This window comes from Paramisgurnus dabryanus, chromosome 18, assembly GCF_030506205.2.
Source record: "Paramisgurnus dabryanus chromosome 18, PD_genome_1.1, whole genome shotgun sequence".
Taxonomy (NCBI): Eukaryota; Metazoa; Chordata; class Actinopteri; order Cypriniformes; family Cobitidae; genus Paramisgurnus; species Paramisgurnus dabryanus.
The window spans coordinates 32,031,325-32,047,558 of record NC_133354.1 but is presented as its reverse complement, the minus strand read 5'-3'; the positions used below and the strand labels follow the sequence as shown (position 1 = coordinate 32,047,558).

Genomic DNA, 16,234 nt, shown 5'->3' with positions numbered 1-16,234 from the left:
CAAGTCCTGAGGCCACAGTCTTCATGCACATTTTACTTTATGTAAATCAAATGGCATGGAGCAGGTGCAATACTGTATAAATACAGTAAATGCAGGTAAATGTTAGTATACGAAAAACAGTGGTGTGCAATATGCAAGTATATGCCGTATGCTTACTTTTGCCACAGCGTTGTTTGTGAATAACGACTTCTAATGATCTATCCACCTTACTTTTGACATAAATGTGAGCACCGCCGTCGTTGAGCTCCTTTGTGTAAGACTTCCGGTGAGCCACTAAAGCTAATGCTAGTCAAATTGCGAGGGACACGAGTGTGCCGTTTTGATTGGCTTTTTAAAGTTTATTATAAAATCCAGGAAGACTGGCATAATTTGTGCAGTTATGGGTTTACCATAATAGTTGGTACAAACACAGTAAGCCTCTACAAAACATTTGTTTTAACCATAATACATGCACAAGAACTGAATGTGTATGTGGCACACATACTGTACACCTATGATCTGTCCCCACACATCCATCCAGGATTACTCTGCTACTATATATTATTACAAAAATGTGATTACAGTACAGAACATATACAATATAACTGCTTATTAGTTAATGTTATAAATAAGGAATTATTGACGACGGGCCGTTAATTATAAGATCTTAATGCACACCCAAGGTGGTTATGCAGCATAATGCGAAGCGGAATTACAACGCGTGTGTGCATTATTTTCCAATAATTCAAATGACTGGAGTCAACTATTCCCCTTATGCCACGGTTACTACAAGCATTGCTCTGGTGCCTATTTTTAAGACATTTTAAAGGTTAGGTATGCAATTATTGAAAAATAATTCAAATATTCAACACCCGTTTTAAATGAAAACGCAAATAATTAAAAAAATCAGCAAATCATGCACATGTCTCCATCTAGTGTGTAAGAAGCGATGTAATAATAATTTTCATAAAACGAAAACAATGAATAAATGTAATATTTTAGAGGAGTTTGCGCTATCAGTGACTAAAAGAGACAATGTGCCACTAAAGCCATCAGGTAACATTGATAAATCAGCTCACTTTTAGCCAAAAGTTATTTTACAGTGTGCTCATCGGCGGCATGGGAACTCTCTTTTGTCGCTGCTCAAGAAAGATTGACACAGTACTCACAGATGAACTCTTTCTCTTGCTCTGCTTTGACACTATCCTGAATCATTGATATCTGTCACAACTTTTACCAACAATGATTAAATATCACAACATGAAATAAAACAAAGCACTTCCAGAGTTCTTCTGTTTAAAAGCTCACAAGTCAGTATATTTAAAGGTGACATAGAATGATTGAACGGGGTATTTATCCTTGTTCTGTGATGTGACATGTAGACAAAATTTTTTTGTTTGAGTCTGTAATGCCTTAGAAGCTTCCTAAAAATCTCTCTCATATAGCTCTATTAGGGTGGGGGATTTTAAACAAGTGGTTTTGCACCTATTTGGCTCCCCCTACTGGCTTAACTTGCAATCTCATTACTGATTGGCTGACTTTGCTGCCTCTCAAAAAATGTAGCCAATTATTTTAAAGTGGAGGGGCAGTTAGATGCCTGTGATGTCATAAGCATCAGTTTTTCAGATTGGGCCGTTTTCTGGCTGACATTTCTAAAAGAGGAATTTCTATGAGACTGAGATGTTTACATGTCACTTTTTGTATGTTCATGAATGCGGGTAGACTACCATTATTCAACAAAGACAAGGTAAAAATGTTTTTTCATTCTCTGTCCCCTTTAACAAACGTTTCTCTGCATCCTTCTTCAGTTGTACTAATCCCCCACATTAAGTTTACTGTTCTATGATTTTTCATCAAAACATTTACTTTATGAATTTATCTGCTCCCTTCAAATCATAAACAAGTGTTCATAATGAGATGTTTTATCTGTATCTGCACATAGTAAAATCTTGCATATGGCTTTGATGTAAGTAGTGTTAATTGTCACTCTTACTACATTTAAACAGTAAAATTATAGTACTAAATACAAAAAATCTTGTGTATGTGATGTGTTAACCATATGATGCTTTGTAAAAATATTGTATTGTAGTCAAGCCAGTGCTCTATAAATGTAGTTAGTTTACTCTTAAGACACAATTTCTGCACATCTTGTTTTAACATGATGATCAACCTCCAATTTCACTGATTGGCCCACTGCTTTAGTTGTTCAACCCAGAGAACGTCCTATATTATAACGTCCTGGAAAAGACATGACCCACAATCACAGCAATGTGCTTATTATAAGTCCATAATCAAAAAATAAGTAAAGAATTATGCATAAATATGAATACATCACACTAATGTATTTTAGTACACTTTAATCACTTATTCTACCATCGAAAGTTTCCATAATTAACAAAGAAGTCTGAAATCTATATTAACTTAATAAAAGGGCATTGTACTGTCAATTTGTAAAATAAATGCCAAAACACGATTCTCAACATATCAAAAATTAAAATTTCATATAATATTGCAAATTATGAGCATTCAAACCATTCCAATTGGTTCAGAACGCAGCAGCTCGGCTCATCTTCCAGGAGCACAAAAGAGCTCATGTGACGCCGCTCTTCATCTCTCTCCCCATGCTACCGATTGAAGCCTGTATCAGGTTTAAGTAACTACTGCTCACTTACAGAACTTTCACTAGCATGCACCGGCAAACTTTTACATCTTCCTACATTCTTATATCCAGAGTTCAGCAAATGACCTTTACATAAGGGCACAAAATCACTTAATTCTCCTTTACTACTACTTGCTTGTGGAACAATCTTCCAAACGCAGCTCGGTCAACACAGCTCTACCAGCATTCAAAAAACAATTAAAAACACATATTTTCTTTAAATACTTGACAATTAGATGCTGACTGCTATTATTATCTCTTCTATCCTCTATTTAAAAAACTATCTCTCTCTCTCTCTCTCTCTCTCTCTCTCTCTCTCTCTCTCTCTCTCTCTCTCTCTCTCAACAGGTATTGTTTCAGAATTGTGAAAACTAGTAACTTGGTACAACTACTTCTTGTATTATTGCCTCAAAATGACAAATCACTTTATTGTTTCATAATCTTTGTAAGTTGCTTTGGATAAAAGCCTTTGAAAAGGCCTAAATATAATGTAAGTAAATGTAAAATCTGTGTATCGTCAGGATAGCAAGATAAGGTGAAGCCATGTGTTTGTACAGTATAATAGGTCTAAAGATGTTGTATAAATGGAGAATAGGAGTGGTCCAAACACTGATCCTTGAGGGACTCCAGGGACCATGTTAGGTGATTTAGACAGCTCTACCCTTAAAGAAACACTAAAGGATCTACCAGTGAGCTATGATTTGAACAAGTGTAATGCGGTTTCTGTGATCCCCAGATATAGATAGAGTGTTGATAAGAGGATCTGGTGATTTACTGCATTAAAGGCCGCAGACAGATCTAGCAGAAAGAGGACAGAAAGTATGGGCTATGCCTTTGCTTGCCTTCAGAGAGCAGTGCCATTTCAGTGAAATGGTTGCTCTTAAAGCCAGATTGACTGGCCTCCAGCAGATTGTTCTAAGATAGGAAAACTGCTGACTGACCAGAAATAAGCGCAACATATATGTTGATATGTCGCCATGGAAACTCAAACATTAACGATCCATTCAATTCTGCCATTAAATATTAAATCACTCCATAAATAGTGGAAACATATTAAACATATGCCTGAAATACAGTCAGCAGTGTTAAAATGCTTTTGTATATCGATTTATTTCAAGATACTTTCAAGCTTAGCTAGAATTGCGTCCTTTATTTTTGACAGCTGTCAATGAGAGGAGATGATAGTGGGCGGGGTTTTGTGTGACATTGACCTGTAAATACAGAAACGATGGCTGGATTGCGTTTACATTACACTGAGATCCGATCACAAAGCTTCCTCGACTACCTCTGCATCAGGACACACAGATTGGATAACATTCCGATCGGATGTGACCCTGGAACAAGACCATTGTTGGTCCTGGATCAACATTTTCATTAACCACTCAGATTGCAGGATTAGGATTAGTGTATGTTAGATTTAGGTTAAGGATTGGGTTAGGGGCTTATAAAATTACCCATCAGACTATTATTTCACACTAATTTGAGGGTTTAAAAATGGTTAGGTTTTGAGTTAAGGGTAAGTTGGGGTAGCTTTGATTAAAACGTTGATCCAGGATCAACAAAAAATTTTGATCCAGGATCACATCTTACTTGGTGAAATCGGGGCGACCCATTCCGATCACAGACACGTTTACACTTGTCTTTTCAATGTGTATGTGGACAACATCCAGATACAAGTTGCATGTTAATGACAAGTGTAAACGCAGCCAGAGCTACAATAAAACAATAACACCTGTTACCTTTAAACTCAGTGCTGCGTTGCACAATAACATTGTTTCTTATTGAACAAAGCATTCTATGAAGACTTTAAAACCTTTCTTACTTATGATGTTAGCAGCAGCTGTCCATGGGAATGGTGCTGAATTGGTAGAAAGCGATCTTTCTGGATCCATATTTTATACAGCCATGTTTAAAGGGATACTTCACCGATTTAGCATTCAGCTTTGTATCTGTAGAAACCCGGCAGTATTACTGAATGACCATGTTTCCCTCCCTCATTTCCCCCTGAGAGGAGAGATATCTGCATTTTGGTTCTGCAAAAAAGTCCTCCGATGATGTAATATGACGATTTTTGCATCATCGGAGGACTTTTTTGCAGAACCAAAATGCAGATATCTCTCCTCTCAGGGGGAAATGATGGAGGGAAACATGGTCATTCAGTAATACTGCCGGGTTTCTACAGATACAAAGCTGAATGCTAAATCGGTGAAGTATCCCTTTAAACTTACATTCATACTTATTTAAAGATAGATTGTCTATTAAAAGTAAAAAATATATTTTGTATTCACTGCGCCTTCTTTGCCATAAACTTGACATTGTACAACAAAAGCAGGCGCAAATCTATCTGCATGTTGTGATAAATCCCAAGCAAAACACTCGGATAAATGTAGTGTGTTAACACAAGGGTTTGGGCTGCGCTGTGGAGAACACTTGTATGGTATTTTATTTTAGCATAGATGTTTGTTGTCTGGACATCAACTATGTTATGCAACACAGAACTAAACGTAACTCATATATAGCGGTGAAATGATACACAGAATTCAGAATGTACCTGGATTGTGGGGTCACGGTATGGTGCCGGTTCGGTGCAACAGGAAAAAGCAAATGCTAGGTTTTTTTATTTATTTGGGAGAGACAGTAATGCAAAGTACAGTTTTTTCCAATTAGGAGTTGTTGCAATAAGTACAGCACAGTACAGCTTCCTTTACTGTATTAATTGCTAACAGATTGCACTTTTGCATAGATCCAATTTTTGTGTTAATAAAAACGAAAGTTATTCGTCTGTACAGGCATATCTATGACATCTCTATATCCAACACTTCTACAGTTCAATAGTTAAAATAAGAATTAATTTAAATTTTTTAGTGTTTTATATACTTTTATATAAGGAATTGTTTAGTTTTTTACATACTTTTATATGAGGAATTGTTTAGTGTTTTACATACTTTTATATGAGGAATACAACCCAAATTCTAAAGATCTTTGCATACTGGGTATGAAATATTCTTTCAAAATGTTGTTTCTTGTATTGTGTCAATCACACACTGCCTCTGAAACTTTCGTACAATATAAACATGTACGGGCTGTTTACACTTGGTATTAAGAAGTGTTTTCATCAATCGGATCACAAGTGGACGAGAGAGACACATTACGTTACACCTGGTATTTAAATCCGTCTCTTTTGTCCAGTTTCGACCGCTTCTGTCCTGAAATACTGTGAGGGGGTGGTTTGATGAGATGGTAGGCGAGTCTCTCCGCTGGCATTTAAACGCGAGCGGGAGTAATGGATGCAAATTAATATTATGTCAGAGTCTGCTGCTTGTGTAGTTAGTAAACCTTCGTCGGTTCCAGGTCCAGCTTTCAAAATAACAGACGGGTCCGGGTCGATTCAATGTATTCATTTATGGGTCTCTTTGGGTTCGGGTAGGAATTTTTGGACCCGTGTAAACCTCTAGTACGGGCTTATTCCATTAGGAGCGTAGATTACTTCTGACACCTTTGCGAGATTTTACAATCTAAAGATATAAACAGTGTCGTCTTGGGCGGTGTTTGCAACGAACAACTAACCTGGTTGATATCTGTGGGCCTGGACCTGTGGGTAACTTATTAGTTGCACAAATCTTTCTCCCATAAATTCCCCCTTAGCGGTAAATTTGGGTATTATTTTTTCTCTAGGTCAGCTTGCGGAGAGCAGACCTTTCTTCAGGCGATCTCTTTGGACATCGCCCTTTGACCTTGTGTTGAGCGTCTTTCGATTCTGATTTATACTTCCCCATTCGGTTTCCTTTTTGTAAACCTTGGGTCTTCCCTGGTCGTGTTATTCCCTCACCCTGTGCCATGGTAGTTCCATGCTGTGTAGCCTTGGCTCTGAGTTTGTTTCCATTATTTTTGGAAATGCTTTTACACTTATGTCTCCCGTTGGTAGGTCGTGTTCTCCGAATGTCCTTCTGAGACCTCCCAGTGTCAGACTGGCATCCTATGCCATGCTTTTGAGGAAACCTTTTTTCCATCCCTTTCCCTGTGCACTGGATGGTTATTGGCCTATTAAAAGATCCCTGGCACGCACTGCTTGTTAGCTTCCCTTTATCATAGGTAATGCCTTGCTCAGCGTTGCAGCGTTTTACATAGGGAACCCCTAGTGTTACTTCAGCGACGTTGAAGGAGTGACAGAAGGGGAACGTCTTGGTTACAACTGTAACCTCAGTTTCCTAAGGGGGGAACGAGATGTTGTGTCCCTCATGCCACAACGCTGAACTCCCGCTGACCAGCTGTTCCTAGATCGGTTCCTCGGCACTAAAACTGAATAAATCGCCTACCGTAATCTGTTTTATACACAGATCTCTGGGCAGAGTCACAGTATGTAAATTCCATTCGAATTTCATTGGCCCTTTACATTGAGAATCAGAGCATTTGGTCTCCCAAGGTCGAACCCCTAGTGTCACTTCGTCAACACAACGTCTGGTTACAGTCGTAACCAAGCATTTTGCGCCATTATTTAACGCTGGAAAAAGCATGTCTTAAATAATTTTGCGTTTGACATGGCTGAAATTGTAGCTGATAATTGTAGCTGTAGGTCTCAAAAAGCTTGTGGAACAAAGCAGAGGATTTTTTTTACATGTAACAGTTTATTTGGAATGCCAGAGGAAAATACAGTATTATTCAGAATTATTGTTTGCCAAACCATTTTTTTATTTGCTGGAGGAAATAAAAGAGGAGTCACTAGGAAAAGTCACATAATACCAGGTGTTTCAACACTTTTCAGTGTACTATAGCTTCATTAGCTGTGATGTCCTTGGTGCTGAACTCAAACGCATCACACGTTAGTAGATCACGCGCGAGGGGCAACCTTCCGATCTCTCTGATGAAGCCAATACAGAAGTGACTTTAACTGCAATTCATCGACTGGCCGCTAGTGGCTGGCTCCAAAAGGGAGTCAATTCCCATAGACCTCCATGTTAAAATGCCCAACTTTACAGTAGAAAATAATATGTTTACAGTCTGGTACAAAAAGTGTTTTTGGTCTATATAGCTAATTTTGCCCTTCATGACAACTGTGAGGGGGTGGATTTTTTGTTACTCATCCGTGTAAATTATATTAAGCTTTAAAGATCTGCATAATTAAGGGCGCGGCCGCTTGAGTGATGCTTGAACAGCCATTGCTGTCACTAGAGTCGAGTTAGGGGGGCGTGGTTTCAGCAAGCAACCACCTTAGCTTCAGTCATGTTCTGCCTCTTAACCCATTTTTGGATTTCCGCGAGTGATGCGCGGAAACGCGCAGGCCATCTTTTTTACAGTTTATGATCACGCACAACTCATCAGCTCTGCTTATTTGCGATTCTGAAATAATTTGCGAGGCTCTTAGTAGATCGCGTTGGTCATTATGGAAATCACCTGTTGCGCCTGTGTTATTGAATTTGTGACTTTTTAGTAAATAACCTGCAGATAATATCACTCCCAAATGCGCTTTTATAGAATCGTGCTCTCACGCTAATTTGCCCAGTTTAGTCAATCTGGCCCCAAGTCATTTATTTCAAAAATAATATTTTAAAATAAAACTTTTGTTTTATAATAACCATAAGTAATCTGTTTGGCACAGCTATATTTAGTCTACAAAAGAAATTTCAAGCATTTAACCATACACCTTAAGATGAAAAGATTTTTAAGATTGTAGCTAACATTTCAGTTAAGTGTTTCAAAACTTTTGACCAGTAGTGTAAATTAGGATTTTAGCAATTCAGTGGAAGTTGCTGCTGGTTGCCACAATTCTTAATATAATTTTGAACCATTTGGTTCGACCCCCACTGTCCAATACGCATGTGAATTGCGGTTTTTGGGATTATCCATCCATATCTGTCAGTTTTATACTCCTTGCACTTTTGTTAATGTGCGCGCCCGAGTGATCTGCACACTAAACGCCACAGCGAGTTGATATTCAGTCACTGTGCGCTAGCTGCTTTAACTCTGCTTGAACTCTGCTTGTAGTGCTGGTGTCAGATTTCATTCGCGTGCACACACACAAAAAAAGAAGCAGCATGACTGTTTTTTAAATCTGAGGTGTGGATTATTTATTTGCGCATGTAGATTACATACAACATCAATGTAAAGATGCAAATTGGCGTGGGGCAATTTGCGTAATGCCACATTAAACCGATCGCTTCACAAAGCATGACTGAAGTCGGCTGTCCCAATTCAAAGGCTGCTAAAATGAAGCCTCAAAATGCGTCCACATTCGCGTGGGGCAATGCGGATGACGCAAATCACGTTATTTGCCCCAAACACGTCTTCCGTGCAAGTTGAAAAAGTTCAACTCAAGAAGATGCGCATGATGCTAAAATAAATCCCACTAGTAATCTTGATAGAGGAACGCATTTTTGGTTTCTACACAGACAGCATGATGTTGGACTTAACAGTAGTGTAGTAAGGTATAGCCTTCATTTACAATGTAAAGTTTAAGGTATATAAAATGCCCCATTTCTGTAATGTAGTGAATTCACATGTTCCCCAGTTTGAATAGAATATCATTTTTATATATATTTATTTAATTATATCTTAGATTATTGTTTCAATACACTAGAAATGTGTAAGATGATTTTTGCATTTACATAAAACAATTGGATTGAAAAGAATTGCAAATATAGCTGTAGACAGCGATACGGGGCCAAGCAACAATGGTCCTGCAACACGCAACGAAGCTGAAAGGACATGCAATTGAAGAATGCAATGTAGCAGATATGTATGGGAACTATCAGCACACAGGACTCAGAGATGAGAATGAACATAATAAAAAAATAAAAATTTTGAAGTATAATATTTATGTGCATGTTGAAAGAAGGACCGATTAGTCCAATGCTGACCTAGAAAACAATTGAACCACTAAAGCATCATACATGTTACACATGAGACTTAAACCAAAAGAGCACAAACGAAATAATACCTGTTAAAATAATAAAGTAAAATACAAATAATGAATTGAAGCTTTTGACTCTAAAGTAAGAGACTTCAATTGCTGCCCTAGCCAGGATTTGAACCCATGATCTCCAGGTGTCATGCCTGTCACTCATCTGGTTGAGCTACAGGGGAGACATACATACAGACAGCTGCTTAAGTTAGATTGCTGAAGTGACAATGTGTATGTTCAAGTGTGGAGAGATTTTTCTCAAGAAGAGAATATTTTTTAAAACCCCTGTAGGTAGTCAAACCTGTTCGAACATTTGACTCTACATGACACAAATTTGTCAACCATTTTGATTGCCGCCGTATGGTGGATTTGAACCCGCAACCTCTGGATTTCATGCTCATCACGCATTTGGTTGAGCTACTGGGAAGGCATAGATTACCACATCAAATATTCTCCATAGAAGTTTAGTTGATTAAATGGTTTAAAAGTTATTCCTGTTGACAAATGTATTACTTTTGAACAAAGATAAAAATCAAAATTCTGTTCGGTCATTTCTCTGCGGCTCCGTCCAAAGAAAATTTGAGCCAAATTGTGTAACAATTCAAGAAACACTGCAAAAGTAGTAGCAAAAAAACTGAATACTGTACTTTTCAAAATGGCCGCTACTGCATATTTGAACTGGTGATGATGCTTGGCCACCAAATTACTGCAAGCCGTGCAGAACATGGAAAACAGACTGGTTGAGAATAATAGGTGAGAATAAACTCAAAACAAATATTAATAGAAAAACATAACACATGCATCAGACGGGATTCGAACCCTCAACCTCTGAGTTTTGATGCATGCGTTTAATAGACTGCGCTACACAGGCAGTGTAGCCAGCCATGGTTTTCAGAGCTGCAAACATTCAAATGGCACAATCAAGGAAGGTGCAGACATGACATTGCAGAGCAGAAATAACAAAATTACAATTTATATGAGAATCAGATAGTTTAAGTGAGAACAGTTAAAGTTAAAGTCAAGAAAAACATGTTGTATAGGAATGCACAACATGTTATAATACAGTCATAATAATTTTAATGAGACAATGTCACAGGGACAGTCAACTTTGGACAGGTATTTCTCGGGAATGGCAGAGAATATCAAAAATGTGTTTGGTCATTTCTGTGCGGATTGCTCCAAAGTTTATGTGAGCAGAGCCTGGCATAAAATAGACTTAATTTGCAAAAGTAGTAGCGAAAAAACTACTTCACATATGCTATGAAATAAGACATGAACAGAATGTTGAAAACTGAAAAATGAGATATCGTTGCAATCGACATAAACCAGTGAATAAAAATTCACAAAGAAAATGAATATCAGACAAAGTTTTCAGAAGTTATGGGCTGTTTTATATAGTTTATGAACCCTAGGTGGCGCTGTCTTCAGATTTCCCAGGTACCTTTAGGACATCATACCAATGCTTCCTACCGATTTTTGTGCCGATACATTATATAGAATAATAGTTATCCCAATTTAAAACAAAATTCAAAATAGTGTACAGGCGGTTTGGTAATTTCTGGCATAATATATATTGACAGATTTGTCATGAGCCAAGGAATCCATAGACACCAAGATCATAATTTTCTATCAAACATTTCAATAGTTATGGGCAAAAATAGCCATTTTTCATATCTCATGACCCATAGGTGGCGCTGTCCTCAAATTTGGCATGGTACCCCAGTTCATGGTCCTTATGAAGGGTACCAAGTTTCATTTCAATTGATCAAAGAATGACCGAGATAATGACTCAGAACGAATTTTGGGTCGACATCGATAAATGTACGCATTTATAACTTTTGAACAAAGATAAAAATCAAAATTCTGTTCGGTCATTTCTCTGCGGCTCCGTCCAAAGAAAATTTGAGCCAAATTGTGTAACAATTCAAGAAACACTGCAAAAGTAGTAGCAAAAAAACTGAATACTGTACTTTTCAAAATGGCTGCTACTGCATTTTTGAAATGGTGGTGGCGATTGGCAACCAAATTATGACAAGCAGTGCAGAACATGGAAAACAGACTGGTTAAGAATAATAGGTGAGAATTAACTCAAAACAAAATCTTATTAGTAAAACATAACACATGCATCAGGTGGGATTCGAACCCTCCACCTCTGAGTTTTGATGCATGCGTTTAGTAGACTGTGCTACACAGGCAGTGTAGCTAGCCAAGGTTTTCAGAGCTGCAAACATTCAAATGGCACAATCAAGGAAGATGCAGACATGACATTGCAGAGCAGAAATAACAAAATTACAATTTATATGATAATCAGATAGTTTAAGTGAGAACAGTTAAAGTTTAAGTCAAGAAAAACATGTTGTATAGGAATGTACAACATGTTATAATACAGTCATAATAATTTAATATGACAAAGAGACAATGTCACAGGGACAGTCAACTTTGGAGAGGTATTTCTCGGGAATGGCAGAGAATATAAAAAATGTGTTTGGTCATTTCTATGCGGATTGCTCTAAAGTTTATGTGAGCAGAGCCCGGCATAAAATAGACTTAATTTGCAAAAGTAGTAGCGAAAAAACTACTTCACATATGCTATGTAATAAAATATTAACAGAATGTTGGAAACTGACAAATGAGATATCGTTGCAATCGACAGAAACCAGTGAATAAAAATTCACAAAGAAAATGAATATCGGACAAAGTTTTTAGAAGTTATAGGCTGTTTTATATAGTTTATAAACCCTAGGTGGCGCTGTTTTCAGATTTCCCAGGTACCTTCAGGACATCATACCGATGCTCCCTACCGATTTTTGTGCCGATACATTATATCGAATAATAGTTATCACAATATATGACAAAATTCAAAATGGTGGACAGGCGGTTTGGTAATTTCTGGCATAATATATATCGACAGATTTGTCATGAGCCAAGGAATCCATAGACACCAAGAGCATAATTTTCTATCAAACATTTCAAAAGTTATGGGCAAAAATAGCCATTTTTCATATCTCATGACCCATAGGTGGCGCTGTCCTCAAATTTGACATGGTACCCCAGTTCATGGTCCTTATGAAGGGTACCAAGTTTTATTTCAATTGATCAAAGAATGACCGAGATAATGACTCAGAACGAATTTTGGGTCGACATCGATAAATGTACGCATTTATAACTTTTGAACAAAGATAAAAATCAAAATTCTGTTCGGTCATTTCTATGCACCTCGGTCCAAAGATTATCTGTGCCAAATTGCGTAACAATGCAATGAACGCTGCAAAAGTAGTAGCGAAAAAACAAAATACTGTACTTTTCAAAATGGCCGCTACTGTAATGGGTGGAGTCTTAATGTAAGGTGTTCATTGTAATGAGCGTGAGGAGAGCAATCAGATGTACTAAGTAGAATTTTTGTTGATCAAATTATTCTAGAGTTATAACCATTTGAATATTGAATTTTTGAAGTGTTGGTGGCGCTATAGAGTTAATGCTAGAGACCCCATATTTGGTCACATAACTATTTAAGACCACCACTACAAGTGTGGCAAATTTTTTTCATTTTCCTATGTACGGTTCATAGGGCTGCCATAGACTCCCATTGGGGAAGAAGAAATATAATAATAATAATAATAATAATAAATATAGCTGCAAGCAGCAACACGGGGTCAAGCACCTTCGGCGCAATGCACACACAGCACAGCAAGCACACAAAGCACAGCAAGTTCACAATGCACAGCAAGCACACAAAGCACAGCAATTACACAAATCACAGCAGGCACACAAAGCACAGCAAGCTCACAAAGCACAGCAAGCACACAAAGCACAGCAAGCACACAAAGCACAGCAAGCTCACAATGCACAGCAAGCACACAAAGCACAGCAAGCTCACAATGCACAGCAAGCACACAAAGCACAGCAATTACACAAAGCACAGCAAGCTCACAAAGCACAGCAAGCACACAAAGCACAGCAAGCACGCAAAGCACAGCAAGCACACAAAGCACAGTAATCTCACAAAGCACAGCAAACTCACAAAGCACAGCAAGCACACAAAGCACAGCAAGCTCACAAAGCACAGCAAGCTCACAAAGCACAGCAAACTCACAAAGCGCAGCAAGCACACAAAGCACAGCAAGCTCACAAAGCACAGCAAGCTCACAAAGCACAGCAAACTCACAAAGCACAGCAAGCTCACAAAGCACAGCAAGCACACAAAGCACAGTAAGCACACAAAGCACAGCAAGCACACAAAGCATAGCAACAAAAAAAGCACTGCAAGCACACAAAGCACAGCAAGCACAGCAAGCTCACAAAGCACAGCAAGCTCACAAAGCACAACCAGCACACAAAGCACAGCAAACTCCCAAAGCACAGCAAGCACACAAAGCACACAAAGCACAGAAAGCACAGCAAGAACCACCACAATGCAGAGCAACAACAGCAAACATGGAAAAATAGAACACATTTGAACTACAGACAGGTTGAGAAGAACTGATGAGGAAGAACAAAATAACTGACTCAGGTGGGATTCAAACCCAGGAACTCAGAATCTCAATACATATGATTAACTTGATGCGCCACTCAGATGACACAGCTCATGAGGCAGCAGAAAAGAGATTAGAAAGCTACAAGGATTAACATATGTCAAATTAGTTTATAAACCCTAGGTGGCGCTGTACTCTGACTTCCCAGGTAACTTCAGGACATCATGTCAAAGCTCCTTACCAATTTTTGTGCGGATATGTCAAATAGTTCAAAAAATATAACAATTTATGTTAAATTTCAAAATGGCAGACAGGTGGTTCGGTCAAACCCGGCATAATACACATTGACAGATGCGGCATGAGGTAAGCAATCCATAGACATCAAGATCATAATTTTCTGACAAGCAGTTCAGAAGTTATGGGCAAAAATAGCCTATTTTATTATCTCATGACCCATAGGTGGCGCTGTCACCAAATTTGGCATGGACCCCAAGATCATGGTCCACATGAAGTGTACCAAATTTCATTTCAATTGATCAAAGAATGACTGAGCTACAGCTTCAGAACCATTTTTGCGTCAACCTCGTTAAGTTTGCGCATTTATTACTTTTGAACAAAGATAAATATCAAAATTCTGTTCGGTCATTTCTATGCGGCTCACTCCAAAGATCATCTGTGCCAAATTTCATAAGAATTGAACCACATTTGAAGGAGGAGTAGCGAAAAAACGAAATACTGTACATTTCAAAATGGCCGCTACTGTAATGGGTGGAGTCTTACTGTAAAGTATCAAATTCAATAAGCGGGATGAGAGCAATCACGTGTACTAAGCAGAATTTTCATAGATCAAATGGTTCACCAATTATAACAGTTTGAACATTGAATTTTTGGACTACTGGTGGCGCTATAGAGTTACTGCTAAAGACCCCATTTTTGGTCACATGACTATTTATGACCACCTCTACATCTGTGCCAAATTTCATCATTTTCCTATGTACGGTTCATAGGGCTGCCATAGACTCCCATTGGGGAAAAATAATAATAATAATAATAATAATACTAACAATTACAATAGGTGTCTCAGCACCTTCGGTGCTTGACCCCTAAATATAGCTGCAAGCAGCAACACGGGGTCAAGCACCTTCGGCGCAATGCACACACAGCACAGCAAGCACACAAAGCACGGCAAGCTCACAAAGCAGAGCAATTACACAAATCACAGCAGGCACACAAAGCACAGCAAGCTCACAAAGCACAGCAAGCACACAAAGCACAGCAAGCACGCAAAGCACAGCAAGCACACAAAGCACAGTAATCTCACAAAGCACAGCAAACTCACAAAGCACAGCAAGCACACAAAGCACAGCAAGCTCACAAAGCACAGCAAGCTCACAAAGCACAGCAAACTCACAAAGCGCAGCAAGCACACAAAGCACAGCAAGCTCACAAAGCACAGCAAGCTCACAAAGCACAGCAAACTCACAAAGCACAGCAAGCTCACAAAGCACAGCAAGCACACAAAGCACAGTAAGCACACAAAGCACAGCAAGCACACAAAGCATAGCAACAAAAAAAGCACTGCAAGCACACAAAGCACAGCAAGCACAGCAAGCTCACAAAGCACAGCAAGCTCACAAAGCACAACCAGCACACAAAGCACAGCAAACTCCCAAAGCACAGCAAGCACACAAAGCACACAAAGCACAGAAAGCACAGCAAGAACCACCACAATGCAGAGCAACAACAGCAAACATGGAAAAATAGAACACATTTGAACAACAGACAGGTTGAGAAGAACTGATGAGGAAGAACAAAATAACTGACTCAGGTGGGATTCAAACCCAGGAACTCAGAATCTCAATACATATGATTAACTTGATGCGCCACTCAGATGACACAGCTCATGAGGCAGCAGAAAAGAGATTAGAAAGCTACAAGGATTAACATATGTCAAATTAGTTTATAAACCCTAGGTGGCGCTGTACTCTGACTTCCCAGGTAACTTCAGGACATCATGTCAAAGCTCCTTACCAATTTTTGTGCGGATATGTCAAATAGTTCAAAAAATATAACAATTTATGTTAAATTTCAAAATGGCAGACAGGTGGTTCGGTCAAACCCGGCATAATACACATTGACAGATGCGGCATGAGGTAAGCAATCCATAGACATCAAGATCATAATTTTCTGACAAGCAGTTCAGAAGTTATGGGCAAAAATAGCCTA

General features: G+C 38.5%; 1 protein-coding gene across 1 annotated transcript in view; it reads right to left on the bottom strand.

The window, feature by feature from the left end:
- Positions 1 to 16,234, bottom strand: part of jade2 (jade family PHD finger 2) — a 99,324-nt gene that overhangs the window by 33,001 nt on the left and 50,089 nt on the right. The gene's annotated exons all lie outside the window — the stretch shown is intronic.